Source organism: Hyperolius riggenbachi, chromosome 3 (assembly GCF_040937935.1).
Source record: "Hyperolius riggenbachi isolate aHypRig1 chromosome 3, aHypRig1.pri, whole genome shotgun sequence".
Lineage (NCBI taxonomy): Eukaryota > Metazoa > Chordata > Amphibia > Anura > Hyperoliidae > Hyperolius > Hyperolius riggenbachi.
The window spans coordinates 370,274,479-370,300,943 of NC_090648.1; the positions used below are offsets into that span (position 1 = coordinate 370,274,479).

General features: G+C 43.6%; 1 long non-coding RNA gene across 1 annotated transcript; it reads left to right on the forward strand.

Annotated features, from left to right (window-relative positions):
- Positions 1 to 3,638: 3,638 nt before the first annotated feature.
- Positions 3,639 to 5,239, forward strand: LOC137561581 (uncharacterized). Its single transcript, XR_011030060.1, has 2 exons — positions 3,639 to 3,702; positions 5,145 to 5,239. It is a non-coding gene; the product is annotated as an uncharacterized lncRNA (long non-coding RNA).
- The last annotated feature ends 21,226 nt before the right edge of the window (positions 5,240 to 26,465 follow it).

The window sequence follows — 26,465 nt, forward strand, 5'->3', positions numbered from 1 at the left end:
GAATTGGAAGGGATCATTGTAAAAAGAAAATGGTGAGCTTCTGAGAGGAACCGGCGGTAAGTATGTAATATTCATCATTCATCATGTGTTTATTTTAAATAATTTTAATCAGTTCAGGTTTCCTTTATAAATGATTTCTTTGTTAAAGATGCACAAAAAGAAAAGGAATAGGGTGAGTGAACATATAGCAACGATTCTGTTATTTATACTGAAATTCTTCGCGCACAATAACCCTCATCATCTTGTTTCCACCAACCACAATTCTTTTCAAAGGTAAAGTACAGGTTAATTTGTTTTACTGTATGCATGTTTACTTTATAAGTACAGTACTGTTTATTAAATATTGTTCTATAAATGTGTTTGGATTGTGGATTGGATTGATATAAGAGTGCTTAGGATTACAAGCATTTTTCCAGATGGAATTATGCTCGCAAACCAAGTTTCCACTGTATGTCTTATTTCCAATGTTACTATGAAAGAAAACTAATGATAATGGAAAGGATCTGTTTGGTTTGAGTGATAAAATCATATCTTTTGCTAATGAATTCTTTATAGTGTGCAAGACTGGGGGTGTGGTGGTGGGTGATTAGAGTTTTGGTAGGGGTGAGTCTTAAAAGTGTTCCTCTTACTTATCTCAAAATGTTGGGAGGTATGCACTCTATGCCAGTATTCACAAGCCTGAAACTAGGGATAGCTAGAAAATGTCAGAGGAATACCAGTTTCAGAGTTTCTGATCAGAAATAGGCTTACAGCATCAGTAATCAGAAATCAGTATTCCATGGAAATACCGCATTATCGCTACTAGGAAATTTTAGCCCAGTCACAGAGCTCGGAAACGTTGGACCAATCATAGGCTGCAAATGTTTTCAGTGGAAATTTTAATACCATGGAAATTTTAGACCAATCATAAGACTCTGTAAAACTCTGAAGTATCTGAGTCTTGTGATTGGTCTAAAATGTCGCAGTAAATTTCGCAGTAAACTATTGCATTCTCTGATTGGTCCAATACAACCAAGTATTTCCAAATTTTGATTGTTGTGATTGGCCTAAAATCGGAAATTTTAGGCCAACCACAAGATTTGGAAATACTTAGTGGTATTGGACTAATGCAGTGATTTACAGCTGAAATTGTAATACCACGAAAATTGTAGACCAATCACAAGACCCTGATACTACTGAGTTTTACAGAGTCTTATGATTGGTCTAAATTTTCTGTGGTATTCAAATTTCTATTAAGAAATTCTGCAGCCTGTGATTGGTCTAATGCTTCCAACTCAGAAGTATTTGGCCACTCAGAGAATTCGCTATCAGGGATACGGAGTTTCCTTGTACTGCGCCTGCGCAGTAAGCTCCCAATGACGCACACAGGAGCGAGCATGCACGCGGTCACGGCGGCGCAGCTGCAGTCTAATAAACCACATAATTAGACCGGGGCTGGCAGTGGGAAACGGAGGATTATAGGAGGATGGCACAGGACATGACAGCTGAAAGGGGCTGATAAAAGCGTCAGGTAAGTGTCGGTTTTTAGTTTTTCTAAACCACCAAAGATCTACTTTAAGGCTATTTTTAAATGAAGAATTTATGACTTATGTTCTACATCCACGGTGTGTGGCTCTCTAGGAAGTCTTTTCTGATGACTGGTAGTATCAGTGTCAACTTGCATACTTAATATACAAATAAAGGGTGAAAGCAATTTTGAGGACCTTATGTGACGGATTGCGGAGAAACCGTCGCGCGTTCTGGCAGTGAGGCGGCGGAATCCACGCACAGAGTGGCGGTTTCCCCGCAGCAACATGCTTCTGGTTTGTCTGGACCTAGTAGTGCACACAGATGGAGAGCTACGCGCGCGCGCCGCAAGACAGGCTCTTTATGCCAATAGGAGAAGGGTCAGCTGATCGAGGCGGTCAGCTGATCCCAGCTCAGCAGGTGATTGGTTGATGGGAGCTGGGCGGCGCTGTGGAGCGCTTTACTATATATATCTCTTGCTGTTCAGTTGCTGGTTGTCTGGCGTTGCGAATACCTATGTGTTAGCACTCAGACCTTAGTCAGATCCTTCAGTGTGGTGGAACCAAGAGGGCCTGGGAATCCACACTTAGCCAGTTCACTGTATTATTATCTGTGCTATTCTCTAGCATAGTTCCAGGGTGTAGAGACCACGCACCCCAGACTAGGAATATTGTATATCATCTGTGTTATTCCTTAGACCAGTTCTAGGGTGTAGAGACCACGGACCTCACACCACAGACTAGGAATATTGTATATCATCTGTGTTATTCCTTAGACCAGTTCTAGGGTGTAGAGAGACCACGGACCTCACACCCCAGACTAGGAATATTGTATATCATCTGTGTTATTCCTTAGACCAGTTCCAGGGTGTAGAGACCACGGACCTCACACCCCAGACTAGGAATATTGTATATCATCTGTGTTATTCCTTGGACCAGTCCCTGGGTGTGAGACCACGGACCTCACACTCAAGACTAGGCATTATTTGATATCTGTTTATGAGTTGTATCTCTCCTGACTTCTCTTCTGTTTTCTGATTCGGTACCTTCGCACATCTGATCTACTGTTGCCGACCCTGCCTGTCCCTGGTTACCGAATCAGTCTCCTGTCTCTGTACTTTATCTGCCTGTGTGTTGCCAACCCGGCCTGCCCGACCCTTCTGGCTGTCACCAACCCTTTGGGTGCCCAGTCCTCCTGCAGGGGTTCCCTGCTCCTCAGAGGGGGGCCCTGCCGCAAAACCAGTCGGGGACTCTCCCTCCTGGAGCCCTTGACTGCAGTAGAGTCTTTCTCTACTTATTGGACCACCTGCTACCCCGGTGGGTCAATTCCTACTGTTACACCAAACACTTACACACTTCAGGTGTCTAGAGGTTAGTACTATATCTGTATTATTAGTGATTCTGCAGATCATCCATAATCAGGTATAGATCTGTATTCTTGGTGATACTGCAGATCACCACTAATCAGATTCTCTCTGGTTGCTGACACCCATCGTTACACTTTACATTTGAGATTGTGACTTTCTTAAAGGTTGTTGTAGCATCACTATACTTTCCACCCACCTGCACTGCTAGAGTAAGTAAAATTCTACTTTAAGCTATCTGATCAGCCCGTTAGAGTATACATCTTATTACCTACCTCGCTCATATATAAAAGTGCTAATTAGCACTAAGGGCACAGACTGGGGAAAAGAATGTTAAGGGAGACGCCAACACCTTTGTTGACAATGGCATTCTTATAAGGTAGTACATTTATGCATCCTGAAATTCATGACAGGTGACAGAAGTACCTTAAAAGCATTACATAGATCTTTCGGCACATCCACAATGAGGAAAGTTTTAAATGCATTACAGTGCCCCATCCTAGAAATCATCTGCTACGGTGGTAGCCACTTGGACAGGTCTGACTAAGCCCATTCCTCCAAAGGCAGGGTAGGTGCATTCTGGCCCATATAGTACACCATTTAAAGTAACAGCAAAAATGATGATGACTCACCAGTGGATGATTTGTAGGCCATAATAGTGTCAGAATTCACCAGTATCCTGTTGACTCCTGCACTGGTGGTATGCGTGGGTTCTCCAGGGCACGGATTCTTTCCTTTTTTTTTTTTTTTTTTTTCTTTTCTTCAAACTCAGCCGGTATGTGACCCAGATATGACCATGTGACAGCTGTGAAGCCATCATACGTGGGTCTCAGGTCTGCATCATAGTTTGATTTTCTTTCCTCTCCTCCCCCCCTCCCTCACTCCATCATCACTACAATATATCAAATATTCCACCAGTGGCTCAGGTCAAACTAATTATAGTAAGAGAGAGAAAAAAGAAAGTAAGAAAAACAAAAAAAAAAACACAAGCACCAGCAAAAAAACAAACTCCACCTACCCATCTTAACATTAAGTGGTTAATATCCCTTTCCGACCACCTACTTATTTTATGGACATGCCCTCCATGCATGAGCCATCAGGGCCGGACCAAGCCAATGGAGGGGACAGGCCTCATGCACAAACAGGTCACATATCTAAGCTGAGAAGCAAAGCAATTACTCTTATTACACCTTTCATACACATTCATATAAGTGCCTTCTATACTTCAACATATATCTATGCATCTGCACATTCATCCATCCATTTATCCTTACAATTTCAGTTGGTAATATAGTGGTTATTTGGTTCTTTTCTCCTCATCCCCTCCACTTCAAATACTCAACTACATATTATATGTTACTTATTTTTTCCCATGCAATTTTCCATTCCTCCACTTGTTTGTTGGTGCCAGCATCTTCTACACTGCCCTCGCCACCTTGCAAAAATCTGACATCATCCATATCCATACTGGGAGCTTCGGGGTTCTTCCAGGATTTTGCTATAAGTTTCCTGGCCACAATTGCTGCAGGGATTACTAGTTTATTTGCATGTCTAAAGCGGTCAGGTTCCATGCAACTCAACAGAGCGGTACTGGGATGAAAAGGGGAAGGAAGTTTAATGAAATCTCCTATCTCTCTCCAAAAGTTCTGTATAACCGGGCACGACCACCACATATGCATATGTGAACCAAATGCAGTAAGACATCTCCAACAGTTCCCATTTCCGCCTTTAAATTTAGCCATCTTAGAGGGTGTGAAGTACCATCTCGTCATGAGTTTATAATTAACAAGTTGAAATGAGGTATAGCTGGGGGTCCAAATTTCCTGGAATACTGCTCCCCAGTCCAAGTTTTGGATATGATTTAGGTCTTGTTCCCAGCTTCTACAGAACTTAGGTAGAGGATCAGTTTGACAACTGTCAAGAAAAAAATATAAATTTGCTGTCATTCCCTTCCCCACCCTCGAATGAAGAAAACACTTTTCATAAATATTTATGGTTTTACTTATATTATCCTTATGTTTGGAAAGGTAGCTCCTGACCTGGAAGCTCCACAGCCCATTATCCATTCTGACCATGTTATAAATCTCCCTCAATGTGGAATCTCTGTGGCCAACCAAGTCTAGGATTCTAACATCTCGAGGGAGCCCACATTCCTTGAGCCACCCTGAAGTTAAGCCAGGTTGAAAATCTGGGTTATTGCGTAGAGTGGTTAGTAATGATATTTTATTGCTCTTTGACATAGATCTTATAACTTCCATGTGGGTTTTAATTGCAGGTGCTAATAATGGATGGCTGATAGAAGGGAGGAGTTTTGCTACCGTGTGGGGGTGCCATGAATCCAACATATCGTAATTAAACAGACTTCTTTCATATGTTGTCCAGAATCTCTTCGGGTCGCACATCCTGAGATCTAAAATTCTTTGCAATTGGAAACATTGGGCATATCGTTTAATATTTGGTGCCCCCATTCCTCCCAATTTCTTATGCCTGCTTATTATCTTATATGAAATTCTGCGGTTTGGTGTTCTCCATATGAAATTTTGAAATATATTGTTCCAGACATTATACCAATTCCTTTGGATGTTTATTGGCAAATTTTGTACTGTAAATATTATTTTAGGAAGAATTTTCATTTTTATAAAGTTGATTTTCCCAATTGTATTAAATTGGGCATTTTTCATTTTACTCAGTATCTTCTCACAATCTTTTTGCACTGGTGTATAATTATGTTTGAATAGATCATTGAAATCACTACATAAGTTGATACCGAGATATTTAATATGAGAATTGGTATAATGAATGCCATACCTTAGTTGTAGGGTACTCAATATTTCGGCGGGACTTTTTATGTTTAATACTGTAGTTTTAGAGTTGTTTACTTTATAGTTCGAGTATTTGGAAAATTCAGTTATTATTTTATTTGCTTCTTCGAAAGAGGTCAGGGGATTGGTTAATGTCAAAAGAAGGTCGTCCGCGTATGCTAGTAGTTTACTTTCATAGTTACCTATATGCCACCCAGATATCTCCCTGTCAGAATGGATCATGCGTATTAACACTTCTATGCCTAAATTGAATATCAGCGGGGAGATTGGACATCCCTGCCTCACGCCGTTCCCCAAAGGGAAGGAGTGTGTCAAGGTACCGTTGATTTTTACTCTGGCTGTTTGGTTTAAATATAGATTTTTGATTCGTTTGATAAAGATGGGACCAATACCATAGTGTTCTAAAGTTGTGTAGATAAATGGTCTTGAAATACGGTCAAACGCCTTTTCAGCGTCAATGGCCGCTAAGATGGCATCTTCATTACGAATTTTTGCGTTATATATAAAGTTTATTGCTGCTGAAATATTATCCGATAGTCTGCCCGATTTTCTAAAACCCATCTGCTCCTTCCCCAGTAGCTGATCTAACACCTTTTCCAGTCTTAATGTTAGAATTTTTGAATATATTTTAACATCAATATTAATTACCGAAATGGGACGATAGTTGCTACACTGTAGGGGATCTTTACCTTCTTTATGTATTAGGGTGATTGTGGCCTGATTTGATTCTCTAGAAAAGGTCTCACTTTCATCCAGATTATTAATCATTAAACAATAGTCAGGTGCTATCTCCTCTATGAATGCTTTATAGAACTCCGAGGTGAAGCCGTCGGGACCCGGACTCTTACCGATTTTAAGCAAATGTACTGCCTCTTTAAACTCTATTTCTGTTACCGGGGCATCTAGCGTATCTTTATTCTCTTTGTCACACTTTGCCAACAGGCTTGACCCTCTAGCACTGAAATGGTTAATTAAAACCAATTCCCCATAGAGCAATCCTGTTAATTGGACTGCCGTGGGGATTTGCTCACCAAGTATTATCAGTCTTTACACACAACTTCTCTTGCATATATAAAAAGTATAAGCATTGCATCTAATAGGGTCACAAGCGAAAAACTACTGTGGGGGTCTTTGCTGATCCCCCCCAAAAGATTTGCACATTTGTGCTGTGAACTTAGGGTGTAGCTATCCCACAGTGCTGTCGCTAAATATCAGACTAGACCAAATGGACGCGTTGCTGTGCAGAGATAGGTGTTAACTGTATGACACACTGTTGGCCTGATTCACACCGTATGTGCAGGTCAAACTCGGTATTAAATTGAGGTCCCCATAGGGGACATATGAGCCTTCATAGAAGGTAGCTGGGTGGATATATGTTCACCAACAAGGTGTATGAGCAGTGCAATATAGACGTTAGAATAGTGTCACTCAACAATTGTTTCGCCTCATAAAGCGAGGCGTCGTCAGGAGTTTGTGATAACATAACATTCATATATACAATATATTACAATATGTACAGCCCTCCACCCGACCAACAAAGATTCCCCCAGCACCACGCTCAAGTCAGAGCTGAATGTGAATAAAGGCAGGGCGCTTAAATAGCGATGTATCCCATCCACCCCCTTGAATTGACTCCACCCCCTGTATATGCACCCATCCAGGCTCATCTAACACTTGTTGGGGTATCAATGTCGGCGCCCTGTATCCCTCATAATGTCCCTCTGCGCAGTGTAATGTTCGCATGTCAGTCCGGCGTGTGACGCCGTCTCCGACAACGTCACATCCGCCGGCGCCGTGTTCCCCATTGATTGGCCAGACTCCTTGTGCTTTGGCGTTGTCATGGTGACAATCCGCCGTATGCAGAAATCTGCTTGCACCAGCCTACCGCAGATGCTGATAGGCTGTGCCCGCTAGTCGCTTGTTGTCATGGTTGTCAGGGCAACCATAGACAGCGTCCTGGGAGTGATCTGCCGGCCGCAATGTGTACACCTTACTTACGCCGTTACACACCCAGCTGCATGCTGTACATTGCGTCTATCAATCGGGCGTCATTATTCATGGCCCATCCACCGTTCTATATGTGTGAAAGGGGGAAATGATCCTACGCATCTGGGGGGGCTACATACGTGCATATCAAACACCAGATGAAGCTATAGCACCAGATGTAATACTTGATCTATCAATCACATAGCATGCAGAAACACATTTGACCCTAATGTATTCTTTATCATTGAGCCAATTGATAAGCACTATAAAATAGTTAAGATCGGGCAAATATATGCGGGGATGCATATGTAGATGGTCTAATAAGGGATCAAGCCGTAGAGGGGCTACGAGGTGGGAGGGGTGGGTGAGGGAGGAAGAGGGTAGAGGAGGGGAGGGGGGGGGGGAAATGGAGTCAAAACAAGGGGGAGGGCTGGGGGAGACAGGAATAGGGGGTCCCCAAGAGGGGGGATCCTCAGGAACATCTGACCACATAAAAGGTGGCCAGGTTAAAATGGCATTGCCAGGAGTGCCTGCAAGGACATCAGAAAATATGTTACAGGACTGGGTGGATATATGTTGGTTCGTCCCTGACCTGGTGTCATTTGACACATTTTGGTTAACCACTGTCACTCACCCAATCGGGTTACATATTAAGATACAGATCAAATAAAGCCTTTAATTGAGAACTCTTCATTGAGACCTCTAGGGGCCACAGAGTCCAACCGAAAGATCCATGCTAGTTCCAACTGTAGCAATTTCTTATCAAGGTCTCCACCCCTCTTTCCCTGTTTCCATTTCTGGACCCCCCAAAAGGAAATCTTAAGGGGCTCGGTTGGATGGTACTCGTTCATGTGTTTAGCAACTGAGGTATCTCGTCTGTGTTTTATGTCTCCCACATGTTCTAGAACTCTGTCCTTCAAGGCCCTTGTCGTTTTACCTACATAAATCAGGTTGCATTCGCATGTGGCTGCATATACTAGGCCACGTGTGTTACAATTCACAAAGGACCTGATTGTAAACGTCCTGTTTGTCCCTTTTGCCCAGAAGTCCTTCTTTTTCGCTATATATGGGCAGGCCTTACAGTGGCCACATCTATAACAACCATTAGGCTTGGGTGGTAGCCAGTTCAAATGTGTTTTAACCTCTCTGTTGCTAGAGAATGCACTATGCACAAGCATATCCTTCAAGTTCTCAGTCCGTCTATATGTGATAGACGGTTTAGATGTGAGGTGTTTTGTCAAGTCCTTGTCTTGATGTAAGACAGGCCAATATTTGTCCATTATCTCAAAAATTTGATGTGATTGTCTTGAATACGATCCTATCAGTCTGACTGTGGATGGTTCTTTTAATATTGGTGATGTTTTCTTGTCCCTCAAGGTTTCTTCTCTATTGCTTCCTTTTGCCCTTGTGTATGCTCTTCTGATGACCTTCTCAGGAAACCCTCTGTGTTTGAATCTATCACTCAGAAGGGCACTCTCCTCTTCAAAACTATCTTCTGTCGAGCAATTTCTTCTAGCCCTGAGGAACTGTCCAACTGGAATGCCTGCTTTTAGGGATCTCGGGTGGGCACTATCCCAGTGGAGTAGAGCATTTGTAGCTGTCTCCTTCCTGAATATTCTGGTGTTAAGGGAGCCCTCCACATCCTTTGTAATCTCTAGATCCAAAAACGTGATTTTGTTCGGATTTATCTCAAACGTAAAATGCATTCCTATTTTGTTAGAATTTAACAATTCTACAAAGCTGACAAACAGTTCCTCAGGTCCCTCCCATAATAACAGCACGTCATCAATAAATCTTCCCCAGAAGGAGATGTGTGATGTGAAAAACAACAAGTCTTCATTGAAGACCCCTGTGTCTTCCCACCAGCCCAGGAACAGATTCGCATATGAGGGGGCACACGCCGTCCCCATAGCACTGCCCCTGAGCTGGTGGTACCACCTCTCATCGAACATGAACGTGTTGTGGGTCAGTATAAAATTTAGGGCTTTCAAGAGGAAGTCGGAGTGGGCGTTGAGGTGTACACCCCTAGACCTCAGAAAATATTGTACTGCCTGGATGCCGAGGTCGTGTCTGATGTTACTGTACAGAGCCTCGACATCCAGGCTGGCCAGTAACGTGGTCTTAGACACCTGCAGGCCCTGTAGTCTCATCAACACATCCTTTGTATCACGAAGATACGAAGGTAGAGATTCAACGAACGGTCTGAGAAAAGTATCCACATATTGACTGAGAGCATCAGTGAGATTACCTCTGCCCGATACAATCGGTCTGCCTGGTGGATCAGACCTATGTTTGTGGATCTTGGGCAGGGCATAAAAAACTGATGCTATAGGACATTTGATCGACGATTTTAAATGTTCATAATCATTCTTGTCAAGTGCGCCCGAATTTAGACCTTCTAAAAGGAGTTCTTTAAGAGCCTCTTTATGCTCCCTCAGGGGATTTCTCCCCATAAGACCATATTGGTCCCTTTGGTTCAAAATCTTTTCACACATCAATTTGTACTTTTGTTCATCCATAATAACTACATTCCCCCCCTTATCTGCTGACTTGATTATAATTTCTCTATTCCCTGCGAGGTTTTTCAATGCTTCAACCTCCCTGTCTGTTAGATTGCTCTGTCCCTTTCCTCTCTGTAGGGTCTGTTTCTCTAACTTGCGCAGATCCCTTACAACCATGTTCACGAAGGTTTGGACATGAGTGTATTGGGAAAAAGGGGGGCAATATGTGCTCTTATGGTACTGACTACTTGATGGTGTCATTTCCTTCACTCCCTCATTTTCTGCTTGAAGGTCATTTAGGGCTTCTATCGCCAGACTTTCCAGCCTCGCTGAATTTTTGTCTTTACCCTTCTGAGACTCATGTACCTTAATAAGGGCCAGCTTTCTCGCGAACAAATGGACGTCCTTCGTCCATTCGAAAGCCGAGAAGTTGGTCGTGGGGACGAAAGTGAGACCTTTTTGTAAAACAGATATTTCATCCTCAGATAGTGTAGTATTAGACAGATTCACTACCTGTAATGGCATCTGTATTGTGTTCTCAGTCACCATTGGTGTGTGATTTTGCCCTTGCGATGTCCCGTATACCCCCATTTCTCCCGATTCCTGAGAATAGGTGTATTTTTGGGTGATGGTCTGGGGGAGACCCCTTGTGGGGTTTCTATGGTTTGACCTAAAAAACCACCTGCTCCACCCTGCCCTCTATTATCTTGGGGGTTCTGTCTGGGTTTCCTCCCCTTATGAGTGGGTATAGGTCTTTTGTTAGGGCTCTTGGGTTTCTTCCTACGTTGTCTATCTCTATCTGTTGATGAATCAGATTCAAACTCAGATTGGGTCTCACTCTCTCCCTGTGTCTCGTCCCTGTTCGGTATAGGTCCCTTTTTCTCTGTCCAGGAGTAAACTTTGTTATTTTTAAAATCGTCACTGTCCCTTGTAAATTTACGTTGTTTACGTCTTTTAATATCCTCTTTGTAGAGATTTATCCGGGATTCTAGCTTGGCTTCAAGCCTATCAAAGTCTGGGTGCCCCGATGCTTCTAAAATGAGTTTTTGTTGTTGTTGTAGCTTGGTTTTCGTTTTAGCAAGGTGTATGTTCTCATAATCTCTCAAGAATTTCATCTGTTCAAGGGTCTGCCTGGTTTTTAATTCTTCCCACCCTCTCATGAACTCATTGTCTTCAGCATGTGAGTGGGGTTTAGTTAAATTCCTTAGGCCTCTGACCGTGATTCTCTCTTTTAAATATACATCGAAACTTGCTACCTCCCAGACAGATCTAGTATATTCCTTATAAGTTTTGAATATTTCTCGAAAGCCCGGTTCTATGTCTACTCTTTTTGTAATGGAATCGTCCTCTATTCCTGTCTCGGATAAACATAAAGTATCTCTCACCTCCTTAGTAAGAGCATCAACGGTTGGGAGGTCGGCTGATAAGTATGCCATTCCCTTATACCGTATGATCGAGAAAAGACGGTGTTCGGTACACCAAAAAAAATGACTGTAATGTCTCACTACCGAATATATAGTGCGGGTAGCTAACAATTTGTCACACTTTGCCAACAGGCTTGACCCTCTAGCACTGAAATGGTTAATTAAAACCAATTCCCCATAGAGCAATCCTGTTAATTGGACTGCCGTGGGGATTTGCTCACCAAGTATTATCAGTCTTTACACACAACTTCTCTTGCATATATAAAAAGTATAAGCATTGCATCTAATAGGGTCACAAGCGAAAAACTACTGTGGGGGTCTTTGCTGATCCCCCCCAAAAGATTTGCACATTTGTGCTGTGAACTTAGGGTGTAGCTATCCCACAGTGCTGTCGCTAAATATCAGACTAGACCAAATGGACGCGTTGCTGTGCAGAGATAGGTGTTAACTGTATGACACACTGTTGGCCTGATTCACACCGTATGTGCAGGTCAAACTCGGTATTAAATTGAGGTCCCCATAGGGGACATATGAGCCTTCATAGAAGGTAGCTGGGTGGATATATGTTCACCAACAAGGTGTATGAGCAGTGCAATATAGACGTTAGAATAGTGTCACTCAACAATTGTTTCGCCTCATAAAGCGAGGCGTCGTCAGGAGTTTGTGATAACATAACATTCATATATACAATATATTACAATATGTACAGCCCTCCACCCGACCAACAAAGATTCTCCCAGCACCACGCTCAAGTCAGAGCTGAATGTGAATAAAGGCAGGGCGCTTAAATAGCGATGTATCCCATCCACCCCCTTGAATTGACTCCACCCCCTGTATATGCACCCATCCAGGCTCACCTAACACTTGTTGGGGTATCAATGTCGGCGCCCTGTATCCCTCATAATGTCCCTCTGCGCAGTGTAATGTTCGCATGTCAGTCCGGCGTGTGACGCCGTCTCCGACAACGTCACATCCGCCGGCGCCGTGTTCCCCATTGATTGGCCAGACTCCTTGTGCTTTGGCGTTGTCATGGTGACAATCCGCCGTATGCAGAAATCTGCTTGCACCAGCCTACCGCAGATGCTGATAGGCTGTGCCCGCTAGTCGCTTGTTGTCATGGTTGTCAGGGCAACCATAGACAGCGTCCTGGGAGTGATCTGCCGGCCGCAATGTGTACACCTTACTTACGCCGTTACACACCCAGCTGCATGCTGTACATTGCGTCTATCAATCGGGCGTCATTATTCATGGCCCATCCACCGTTCTATATGTGTGAAAGGGGGAAATGATCCTACGCATCTGGGGGGGCTACATACGTGCATATCAAACACCAGATGAAGCTATAGCACCAGATGTAATACTTGATCTATCAATCACATAGCATGCAGAAACACATATGCATCCCCGCATATATTTGCCCGATCTTAACTATTTTATAGTGCTTATCAATTGGCTCAATGATAAAGAATACATTAGGGTCAAATGTGTTTCTGCATGCTATGTGATTGATAGATCAAGTATTACATCTGGTGCTATAGCTTCATCTGGTGTTTGATATGCACGTATGTAGCCCCCCCCAGATGCGTAGGATCATTTCCCCCTTTCACACATATAGAACGGTGGATGGGCCATGAATAATGACGCCCGATTGATAGACGCAATGTACAGCATGCAGCTGGGTGTGTAACGGCGTAAGTAAGGTGTACACATTGCGGCCGGCAGATCACTCCCAGGACGCTGTCTATGGTTGCCCTGACAACCATGACAACAAGCGACTAGCGGGCACAGCCTATCAGCATCTGCGGTAGGCTGGTGCAAGCAGATTTCTGCATACGGCGGATTGTCACCATGACAACGCCAAAGCACAAGGAGTCTGGCCAATCAATGGGGAACACGGCGCCGGCGGATGTGACGTTGTCGGAGACGGCGTCACACGCCGGACTGACATGCGAACATTACACTGCGCAGAGGGACATTATGAGGGATACAGGGCGCCGACATTGATACCCCAACAAGTGTTAGGTGAGCCTGGATGGGTGCATATACAGGGGGTGGAGTCAATTCAAATGTGCAAATCTTTTGGGGGGGATCAGCAAAGACCCCCACAGTAGTTTTTCGCTTGTGACCCTATTAGATGCAATGCTTATACTTTTTATATATGCAAGAGAAGTTGTGTGTAAAGACTGATAATACTTGGTGAGCAAATCCCCACGGCAGTCCAATTAACAGGATTGCTCTATGGGGAATTGGTTTTAATTAACCATTTCAGTGCTAGAGGGTCAAGCCTGTTGGCAAAGTGTGACAAATTGTTAGCTACCCGCACTATATATTCGGTAGTGAGACATTACAGTCATTTTTTTTGGTGTACCGAACACCGTCTTTTCTCGATCATACGGTATAAGGGAATGGCATACTTATCAGCCGACCTCCCAACCGTTGATGCTCTTACTAAGGAGGTGAGAGATACTTTATGTTTATCCGAGACAGGAATAGAGGACGATTCCATTACAAAAAGAGTAGACATAGAACCGGGCTTTCGAGAAATATTCAAAACTTATAAGGAATATACTAGATCTGTCTGGGAGGTAGCAAGTTTCGATGTATATTTAAAAGAGAGAATCACGGTCAGAGGCCTAAGGAATTTAACTAAACCCCACTCACATGCTGAAGACAATGAGTTCATGAGAGGGTGGGAAGAATTAAAAACCAGGCAGACCCTTGAACAGATGAAATTCTTGAGAGATTATGAGAACATACACCTTGCTAAAACGAAAACCAAGCTACAACAACAACAAAAACTCATTTTAGAAGCATCGGGGCACCCAGACTTTGATAGGCTTGAAGCCAAGCTAGAATCCCGGATAAATCTCTACAAAGAGGATATTAAAAGACGTAAACAACGTAAATTTACAAGGGACAGTGACGATTTTAAAAATAACAAAGTTTACTCCTGGACAGAGAAAAAGGGACCTATACCGAACAGGGACGAGACACAGGGAGAGAGTGAGACCCAATCTGAGTTTGAATCTGATTCATCAACAGATAGAGATAGACAACGTAGGAAGAAACCCAAGAGCCCTAACAAAAGACCTATACCCACTCATAAGGGGAGGAAACCCAGACAGAACCCCCAAGATAATAGAGGGCAGGGTGGAGCAGGTGGTTTTTTAGGTCAAACCATAGAAACCCCACAAGGGGTCTCCCCCAGACCATCACCCAAAAATACACCTATTCTCAGGAATCGGGAGAAATGGGGGTATACGGGACATCGCAAGGGCAAAATCACACACCAATGGTGACTGAGAACACAATACAGATGCCATTACAGGTAGTGAATCTGTCTAATACTACACTATCTGAGGATGAAATATCTGTTTTACAAAAAGGTCTCACTTTCGTCCCCACGACCAACTTCTCGGCTTTCGAATGGACGAAGGACGTCCATTTGTTCGCGAGAAAGCTGGCCCTTATTAAGGTACATGAGTCTCAGAAGGGTAAAGACAAAAATTCAGCGAGGCTGGAAAGTCTGGCGATAGAAGCCCTAAATGACCTTCAAGCAGAAAATGAGGGAGTGAAGGAAATGACACCATCAAGTAGTCAGTACCATAAGAGCACATATTGCCCCCCTTTTTCCCAATACACTCATGTCCAAACCTTCGTGAACATGGTTGTAAGGGATCTGCGCAAGTTAGAGAAACAGACCCTACAGAGAGGAAAGGGACAGAGCAATCTAACAGACAGGGAGGTTGAAGCATTGAAAAACCTCGCAGGGAATAGAGAAATTATAATCAAGTCAGCAGATAAGGGGGGGAATGTAGTTATTATGGATGAACAAAAGTACAAATTGATGTGTGAAAAGATTTTGAACCAAAGGGACCAATATGGTCTTATGGGGAGAAATCCCCTGAGGGAGCATAAAGAGGCTCTTAAAGAACTCCTTTTAGAAGGTCTAAATTCGGGCGCACTTGACAAGAATGATTATGAACATTTAAAATCGTCGATCAAATGTCCTATAGCATCAGTTTTTTATGCCCTGCCCAAGATCCACAAACATAGGTCTGATCCACCAGGCAGACCGATTGTATCGGGCAGAGGTAATCTCACTGATGCTCTCAGTCAATATGTGGATACTTTTCTCAGACCGTTCGTTGAATCTCTACCTTCGTATCTTCGTGATACAAAGGATGTGTTGATGAGACTACAGGGCCTGCAGGTGTCTAAGACCACGTTACTGGCCAGCCTGGATGTCGAGGCTCTGTACAGTAACATCAGACACGACCTCGGCATCCAGGCAGTACAATATTTTCTGAGGTCTAGGGGTGTACACCTCAACGCCCACTCCGACTTCCTCTTGAAAGCCCTAAATTTTATACTGACCCACAACACGTTCATGTTCGATGAGAGGTGGTACCACCAGCTCAGGGGCAGTGCTATGGGGACGGCGTGTGCCCCCTCATATGCGAATCTGTTCCTGGGCTGGTGGGAAGACACAGGGGTCTTCAATGAAGACTTGTTGTTTTTCACATCACACATCTCCTTCTGGGGAAGATTTATTGATGACGTGCTGTTATTATGGGAGGGACCTGAGGAACTGTTTGTCAGCTTTGTAGAATTGTTAAATTCTAACAAAATAGGAATGCATTTTACGTTTGAGATAAATCCGAACAAAATCACGTTTTTGGATCTAGAGATTACAAAGGATGTGGAGGGCTCCCTTAACACCAGAATATTCAGGAAGGAGACAGCTACAAATGCTCTACTCCACTGGGATAGTGCCCACCCGAGATCCCTAAAAGCAGGCATTCCAGTTGGACAGTTCCTCAGGGCTAGAAGAAATTGCTCGACAGAAGATAGTTTTGAAGAGGAGAGTGCCCTTCTGAGTGATAGATTCAAACACAGAGGGTTTCCTGAGAAGGTCATCAGAAGAGCATACACAAGGGCAAAAGGAAGCAATAGAGAAGAAACCTTGAGGGACAAGAAAACATCACCAATATTAAAAGAACCATCCACAGTCAGACTGATAGGATCGTATTCAAGACAATCACATCAAATTTTTGAGATAATGGACAAATATTGGCCTGTCTTACATCAAGACAAGGACTTGACAAAACACCTCACATCTAAACCGTCTATCACATATAGACGGACTGAGAACTTGAAGGATATGCTTGTGCATAGTGCATTCTCTAGCAACAGAGAGGTTAAAACACATTTGAACTGGCTACCACCCAAGCCTAATGGTTGTTATAGATGTGGCCACTGTAAGGCCTGCCCATATATAGCGAAAAAGAAGGACTTCTGGGCAAAAGGGACAAACAGGACGTTTACAATCAGGTCCTTTGTGAATTGTAACACACGTGGCCTAGTATATGCAGCCACATGCGAATGCAACCTGATTTATGTAGGTAAAACGACAAGGGCCTTGAAGGACAGAGTTCTAGAACATGTGGGAGACATAAAACACAGACGAGATACCTCAGTTGCTAAACACATGAACGAGTACCATCCAACCGAGCCCCTTAAGATTTCCTTTTGGGGGGTCCAGCAATGGAAACAGGGGAAGAGGGGTGGAGACCTTGATAAGAAATTGCTACAGTTGGAACTAGCATGGATCTTTCGGTTGGACTCTGTGGCCCCTAGAGGTCTCAATGAAGAGTTCTCAATTAAAGGCTTTATTTGATCTGTATCTTAATATGTAACCCGATTGGGTGAGTGACAGTGGTTAACCAAAATGTGTCAAATGACACCAGGTCAGGGACGAACCAACATATATCCACCCAGTCCTGTAACATATTTTCTGATGTCCTTGCAGGCACTCCTGGCAATGCCATTTTAACCTGGCCACCTTTTATGTGGTCAGATGTTCCTGAGGATCCCCCCTCTTGGGGACCCCCTATTCCTGTCTCCCCCAGCCCTCCCCCTTGTTTTGACTCCATTTCCCCCCCCCCCCCCTCCCCTCCTCTACCCTCTTCCTCCCTCACCCACCCCTCCCACCTCGTAGCCCCTCTACGGCTTGATCCCTTATTAGACCATCTACATATGCATCCCCGCATATATTTGCCCGATCTTAACTATTTTATAGTGCTTATCAATTGGCTCAATGATAAAGAATACATTAGGGTCAAATGTGTTTCTGCATGCTATGTGATTGATAGATCAAGTATTACATCTGGTGCTATAGCTTCATCTGGTGTTTGATATGCACGTATGTAGCCCCCCCAGATGCGTAGGATCATTTCCCCCTTTCACACATATAGAACGGTGGATGGGCCATGAATAATGACGCCCGATTGATAGACGCAATGTACAGCATGCAGCTGGGTGTGTAACGGCGTAAGTAAGGTGTACACATTGCGGCCGGCAGATCACTCCCAGGACGCTGTCTATGGTTGCCCTGACAACCATGACAACAAGCGACTAGCGGGCACAGCCTATCAGCATCTGCGGTAGGCTGGTGCAAGCAGATTTCTGCATACGGCGGATTGTCACCATGACAACGCCAAAGCACAAGGAGTCTGGCCAATCAATGGGGAACACGGCGCCGGCGGATGTGACGTTGTCGGAGACGGCGTCACACGCCGGACTGACATGCGAACATTACACTGCGCAGAGGGACATTATGAGGGATACAGGGCGCCGACATTGATACCCCAACAAGTGTTAGATGAGCCTGGATGGGTGCATATACAGGGGGTGGAGTCAATTCAAGGGGGTGGATGGGATACATCGCTATTTAAGCGCCCTGCCTTTATTCACATTCAGCTCTGACTTGAGCGTGGTGCTGGGGGAATCTTTGTTGGTCGGGTGGAGGGCTGTACATATTGTAATATATTGTATATATGAATGTTATGTTATCACAAACTCCTGACGACGCCTCGCTTTATGAGGCGAAACAATTGTTGAGTGACACTATTCTAACGTCTATATTGCACTGCTCATACACCTTGTTGGTGAACATATATCCACCCAGCTACCTTCTATGAAGGCTCATATGTCCCCTATGGGGACCTCAATTTAATACCGAGTTTGACCTGCACATACGGTGTGAATCAGGCCAACAGTGTGTCATACAGTTAACACCTATCTCTGCACAGCAACGCGTCCATTTGGTCTAGTCTGATATTTAGCGACAGCACTGTGGGATAGCTACACCCTAAGTTCACAGCACAAATGTGCAAATCTTTTGGGGGGGATCAGCAAAGACCCCCACAGTAGTTTTTCGCTTGTGACCCTATTAGATGCAATGCTTATACTTTTTATATATGCAAGAGAAGTTGTGTGTAAAGACTGATAATACTTGGTGAGCAAATCCCCACGGCAGTCCAATTAACAGGATTGCTCTATGGGGAATTGGTTTTAATTAACCATTTCAGTGCTAGAGGGTCAAGCCTGTTGGCAAAGTGTGACAAATTGTTAGCTACCCGCACTATATATTCGGTAGTGAGACATTACAGTCATTTTTTTTGGTGTACCGAACACCGTCTTTTCTCGATCATACGGTATAAGGGAATGGCATACTTATCAGCCGACCTCCCAACCGTTGATGCTCTTACTAAGGAGGTGAGAGATACTTTATGTTTATCCGAGACAGGAATAGAGGACGATTCCATTACAAAAAGAGTAGACATAGAACCGGGCTTTCGAGAAATATTCAAAACTTATAAGGAATATACTAGATCTGTCTGGGAGGTAGCAAGTTTCGATGTATATTTAAAAGAGAGAATCACGGTCAGAGGCCTAAGGAATTTAACTAAACCCCACTCACATGCTGAAGACAATGAGTTCATGAGAGGGTGGGAAGAATTAAAAACCAGGCAGACCCTTGAACAGATGAAATTCTTGAGAGATTATGAGAACATACACCTTGCTAAAACGAAAACCAAGCTACAACAACAACAAAAACTCATTTTAGAAGCATCGGGGCACCCAGACTTTGATAGGCTTGAAGCCAAGCTAGAATCCCGGATAAATCTCTACAAAGAGGATATTAAAAGACGTAAACAACGTAAATTTACAAGGGACAGTGACGATTTTAAAAATAACAAAGTTTACTCCTGGACAGAGAAAAAGGGACCTATACCGAACAGGGACGAGACACAGGGAGAGAGTGAGACCCAATCTGAGTTTGAATCTGATTCATCAACAGATAGAGATAGACAACGTAGGAAGAAACCCAAGAGCCCTAACAAAAGACCTATACCCACTCATAAGGGGAGGAAACCCAGACAGAACCCCCAAGATAATAGAGGGCAGGGTGGAGCAGGTGGTTTTTTAGGTCAAACCATAGAAACCCCACAAGGGGTCTCCCCCAGACCATCACCCAAAAATACACCTATTCTCAGGAATCGGGAGAAATGGGGGTATACGGGACATCGCAAGGGCAAAATCACACACCAATGGTGACTGAGAACACAATACAGATGCCATTACAGGTAGTGAATCTGTCTAATACTACACTATCTGAGGATGAAATATCTGTTTTACAAAAAGGTCTCACTTTCGTCCCCACGACCAACTTCTCGGCTTTCGAATGGACGAAGGACGTCCATTTGTTCGCGAGAAAGCTGGCCCTTATTAAGGTACATGAGTCTCAGAAGGGTAAAGACAAAAATTCAGCGAGGCTGGAAAGTCTGGCGATAGAAGCCCTAAATGACCTTCAAGCAGAAAATGAGGGAGTGAAGGAAATGACACCATCAAGTAGTCAGTACCATAAGAGCACATATTGCCCCCCTTTTTCCCAATACACTCATGTCCAAACCTTCGTGAACATGGTTGTAAGGGATCTGCGCAAGTTAGAGAAACAGACCCTACAGAGAGGAAAGGGACAGAGCAATCTAACAGACAGGGAGGTTGAAGCATTGAAAAACCTCGCAGGGAATAGAGAAATTATAATCAAGTCAGCAGATAAGGGGGGGAATGTAGTTATTATGGATGAACAAAAGTACAAATTGATGTGTGAAAAGATTTTGAACCAAAGGGACCAATATGGTCTTATGGGGAGAAATCCCCTGAGGGAGCATAAAGAGGCTCTTAAAGAACTCCTTTTAGAAGGTCTAAATTCGGGCGCACTTGACAAGAATGATTATGAACATTTAAAATCGTCGATCAAATGTCCTATAGCATCAGTTTTTTATGCCCTGCCCAAGATCCACAAACATAGGTCTGATCCACCAGGCAGACCGATTGTATCGGGCAGAGGTAATCTCACTGATGCTCTCAGTCAATATGTGGATACTTTTCTCAGACCGTTCGTTGAATCTCTACCTTCGTATCTTCGTGATACAAAGGATGTGTTGATGAGACTACAGGGCCTGCAGGTGTCTAAGACCACGTTACTGGCCAGCCTGGATGTCGAGGCTCTGTACAGTAACATCAGACACGACCTCGGCATCCAGGCAGTACAATATTTTCTGAGGTCTAGGGGTGTACACCTCAACGCCCACTCCGACTTCCTCTTGAAAGCCCTAAATTTTATACTGACCCACAACACGTTCATGTTCGATGAGAGGTGGTACCACCAGCTCAGGGGCAGTGCTATGGGGACGGCGTGTGCCCCCTCATATGCGAATCTGTTCCTGGGCTGGTGGGAAGACACAGGGGTCTTCAATGAAGACTTGTTGTTTTTCACATCACACATCTCCTTCTGGGGAAGATTTATTGATGACGTGCTGTTATTATGGGAGGGACCTGAGGAACTGTTTGTCAGCTTTGTAGAATTGTTAAATTCTAACAAAATAGGAATGCATTTTACGTTTGAGATAAATCCGAACAAAATCACGTTTTTGGATCTAGAGATTACAAAGGATGTGGAGGGCTCCCTTAACACCAGAATATTCAGGAAGGAGACAGCTACAAATGCTCTACTCCACTGGGATAGTGCCCACCCGAGATCCCTAAAAGCAGGCATTCCAGTTGGACAGTTCCTCAGGGCTAGAAGAAATTGCTCGACAGAAGATAGTTTTGAAGAGGAGAGTGCCCTTCTGAGTGATAGATTCAAACACAGAGGGTTTCCTGAGAAGGTCATCAGAAGAGCATACACAAGGGCAAAAGGAAGCAATAGAGAAGAAACCTTGAGGGACAAGAAAACATCACCAATATTAAAAGAACCATCCACAGTCAGACTGATAGGATCGTATTCAAGACAATCACATCAAATTTTTGAGATAATGGACAAATATTGGCCTGTCTTACATCAAGACAAGGACTTGACAAAACACCTCACATCTAAACCGTCTATCACATATAGACGGACTGAGAACTTGAAGGATATGCTTGTGCATAGTGCATTCTCTAGCAACAGAGAGGTTAAAACACATTTGAACTGGCTACCACCCAAGCCTAATGGTTGTTATAGATGTGGCCACTGTAAGGCCTGCCCATATATAGCGAAAAAGAAGGACTTCTGGGCAAAAGGGACAAACAGGACGTTTACAATCAGGTCCTTTGTGAATTGTAACACACGTGGCCTAGTATATGCAGCCACATGCGAATGCAACCTGATTTATGTAGGTAAAACGACAAGGGCCTTGAAGGACAGAGTTCTAGAACATGTGGGAGACATAAAACACAGACGAGATACCTCAGTTGCTAAACACATGAACGAGTACCATCCAACCGAGCCCCTTAAGATTTCCTTTTGGGGGGTCCAGCAATGGAAACAGGGGAAGAGGGGTGGAGACCTTGATAAGAAATTGCTACAGTTGGAACTAGCATGGATCTTTCGGTTGGACTCTGTGGCCCCTAGAGGTCTCAATGAAGAGTTCTCAATTAAAGGCTTTATTTGATCTGTATCTTAATATGTAACCCGATTGGGTGAGTGACAGTGGTTAACCAAAATGTGTCAAATGACACCAGGTCAGGGACGAACCAACATATATCCACCCAGTCCTGTAACATATTTTCTGATGTCCTTGCAGGCACTCCTGGCAATGCCATTTTAACCTGGCCACCTTTTATGTGGTCAGATGTTCCTGAGGATCCCCCCTCTTGGGGACCCCCTATTCCTGTCTCCCCCAGCCCTCCCCCTTGTTTTGACTCCATTTCCCCCCCCCCCCCCTCCCCTCCTCTACCCTCTTCCTCCCTCACCCACCCCTCCCACCTCGTAGCCCCTCTACGGCTTGATCCCTTATTAGACCATCTACATATGCATCCCCGCATATATTTGCCCGATCTTAACTATTTTATAGTGCTTATCAATTGGCTCAATGATAAAGAATACATTAGGGTCAAATGTGTTTCTGCATGCTATGTGATTGATAGATCAAGTATTACATCTGGTGCTATAGCTTCATCTGGTGTTTGATATGCACGTATGTAGCCCCCCCAGATGCGTAGGATCATTTCCCCCTTTCACACATATAGAACGGTGGATGGGCCATGAATAATGACGCCCGATTGATAGACGCAATGTACAGCATGCAGCTGGGTGTGTAACGGCGTAAGTAAGGTGTACACATTGCGGCCGGCAGATCACTCCCAGGACGCTGTCTATGGTTGCCCTGACAACCATGACAACAAGCGACTAGCGGGCACAGCCTATCAGCATCTGCGGTAGGCTGGTGCAAGCAGATTTCTGCATACGGCGGATTGTCACCATGACAACGCCAAAGCACAAGGAGTCTGGCCAATCAATGGGGAACACGGCGCCGGCGGATGTGACGTTGTCGGAGACGGCGTCACACGCCGGACTGACATGCGAACATTACACTGCGCAGAGGGACATTATGAGGGATACAGGGCGCCGACATTGATACCCCAACAAGTGTTAGATGAGCCTGGATGGGTGCATATACAGGGGGTGGAGTCAATTCAAGGGGGTGGATGGGATACATCGCTATTTAAGCGCCCTGCCTTTATTCACATTCAGCTCTGACTTGAGCGTGGTGCTGGGGGAATCTTTGTTGGTCGGGTGGAGGGCTGTACATATTGTAATATATTGTATATATGAATGTTATGTTATCACAAACTCCTGACGACGCCTCGCTTTATGAGGCGAAACAATTGTTGAGTGACACTATTCTAACGTCTATATTGCACTGCTCATACACCTTGTTGGTGAACATATATCCACCCAGCTACCTTCTATGAAGGCTCATATGTCCCCTATGGGGACCTCAATTTAATACCGAGTTTGACCTGCACATACGGTGTGAATCAGGCCAACAGTGTGTCATACAGTTAACACCTATCTCTGCACAGCAACGCGTCCATTTGGTCTAGTCTGATATTTAGCGACAGCACTGTGGGATAGCTACACCCTAAGTTCACAGCACAAATGTGCAAATCTTTTGGGGGGGATCAGCAAAGACCCCCACAGTAGTTTTTCGCTTGTGACCCTATTAGATGCAATGCTTATACTTTTTATATATGCAAGAGAAGTTGTGTGTAAAGACTGATAATACTTGGTGAGCAAATCCCCACGGCAGTCCAATTAACAGGATTGCTCTATGGGGAATTGGTTTTAATTAACCATTTCAGTGCTAGAGGGTCAAGCCTGTTGGCAAAGTGTGACAAATTGTTAGTTACCCGCACTATATATTCGGTAGTGAGACATTACAGTATCTTTATTCTCGACTGTAATTTTTGGTAAATTTACTTGTGTAAGATACCTGTTCATATTATCCACTGGCATTTCCTGCTTTATACTATATAGCTCTGCATAATATTTCCCAAATACTTGTCCTATTTCTTGCGTGCTGTAGCTTAATTGACCGGAATTATTCTGTATTTTTTCTATGAATTGGGCTGTTGTCTTTTTTTTTGATAGCTTGGCCATACATTTTCCTGGTTTGTTACAGTTTATGACAAAATCTTTTTGAGTTTTTTATATTCTTTACTACATTTTTCATTTAATATTTTATTTATCCTATGCCTAATTTAATTAACTTTCAAAAAAAAAATTAACCTGCTCAGGATTTTCCTTATGTGTGGCTTCTGCTGTTTTGAGTTCATCCATTAAATTATCTAACTGCTTAGTTTTTTGTTTTTTAATTTTACTTGCTATTGCTATTAAGGAACCCCTTATAACACATTTAAAGGAGTCCCACATTATTTTTCCGGAGTTTACTGAACCCTGATTTTCTGCAAAGAATTGTTTAATCTGGGTCGCTACTGTCTCCTTCACTGTAGGCTCAAGCAAGACAGAGCTGTCCAATCTCCACCGCCAATCAGTCATGACATCCTTGTTCCACTTAAGGGTGAGTATCACTGGTGCATGGTCAGAATAAGTAATACTTCCTATTTTTATTTCTATTATTTCCAGAATTTCATTTTGTGGTAATAAGAATAAATCTAATCTAGTGTAGGTATTGTGTACTCCCGAATAGAAGGTATAATCTCTCACCCCAAGGTTATAAGTTCTCCAGACGTCTACCATTCTATAATTTTTTAAATGTTGTGTGAGGGATGTAATTTGTTTTTTTGAAATATGGGACATACCTTTCGAGGAGTCTAGGTTGGGTTCAAAGGGGAGGTTGAAATCTCCTCCCATTATAGTTTTCCCTTTTTTTAATTCACTCACTTTATCCAGCGCTTTTTTTATAAAAGCACATTGGCCATTATTTGGCGCATAAATGTTTGCCAGCGTGACGGTTTTACCGTTCAATTTTCCAACCAAGATTAGTAACCTAGCCTCATCGTCTTTATAGATCTGACTTGGTTCGAAACAGATCCTGGAAGAAAATATAGTGGCCACCCCACACGATCTGCCCCTATCCTTCGAGTTAGTATACCATAGGCTATATTTTTTGCAATATTTGCTTGGTTCAAATTTACTCTTGAAATGAGTTTCTTGTAGAAAGGCTATGTCTATTTTATTCTTAGTTAATTCTGTTAAAATTCTACCCCTTTTTTTCCCTGAATTAGCTCCCTTAACGTTTATTGTTTCAATCTTTAAGTAATTCATTAAAATTTTCTACTTTATTGATAATTCCATAAGGAGGGGGGGGGGGAAGAAAAGACAGACTGGGCACGGATTCTAAGTGGCTATAGATCTTCACCAGAGCACCCCGCAAGGGATGATGGGCCACCACACCTAGTGGATGACAGACTGCTTTGCTGCCTGGCAGCCATTAGGTCCCTGGGATTGCTCCACCACGGACACAGAGAAGAGATGATACCACCAAGAACATTCAGACAGGAAACAGGCTGGTAACTGTAGTCAGGATCAGAATAGCCAAGTTCTAGAGCAGGCAGTGATCAAGCAATGGCCAAGACAACAAACTGAGGTCAGGACAGGCAGATAACAATCAAAATTTGGTACAAGCTGGATCACCACATAAAGTCAAACAGAGTATCACAGGGCAGAAATGAAAAGATGATGGACAAGGGTCAGGAAAAGCAGAAACAAGGTATTCAGGTCAGGAATGCAGGTAGCAAGAAGCCAGGAAAAGGAAGCTTAGAACAAAACCTCAATGAACTGATGATCGAGAAGTGCTTAAATGTGTTCTGAGACGCTGAGATGCACAGCAGCTATAGGAAGTTAGGAACGCCTTAATGAAAAAGAGGTCACTTCAGAGACAAACAGTGCAGAAACAGTACTGTTGGAAGGTATCAGATGTTTCAGTAGAACCTCTAAAGCAGGCTGATGTAAAAATATAGTCTTGTGAGTAAATATCCCAGATGCTACCTGACATCATCACAGGTGAGATAGGTACCTTCAAGGGATTACATAGAGTATCTGTTGGTGCCTCTATTGTGGTCTTTTGAGAGGAAGTTTCAGCTGCATTTGCAATGCCTCAACCTGGAGGTCATAGGTAACAGAGTCTCTGCACAAAGTCACCAGAGCATTATTTTTCGTTGTATTATTATGGACATCTGTATTTTAGTGGAAATTATCATTTTGTGATGTTTTCTTTTTCTGATA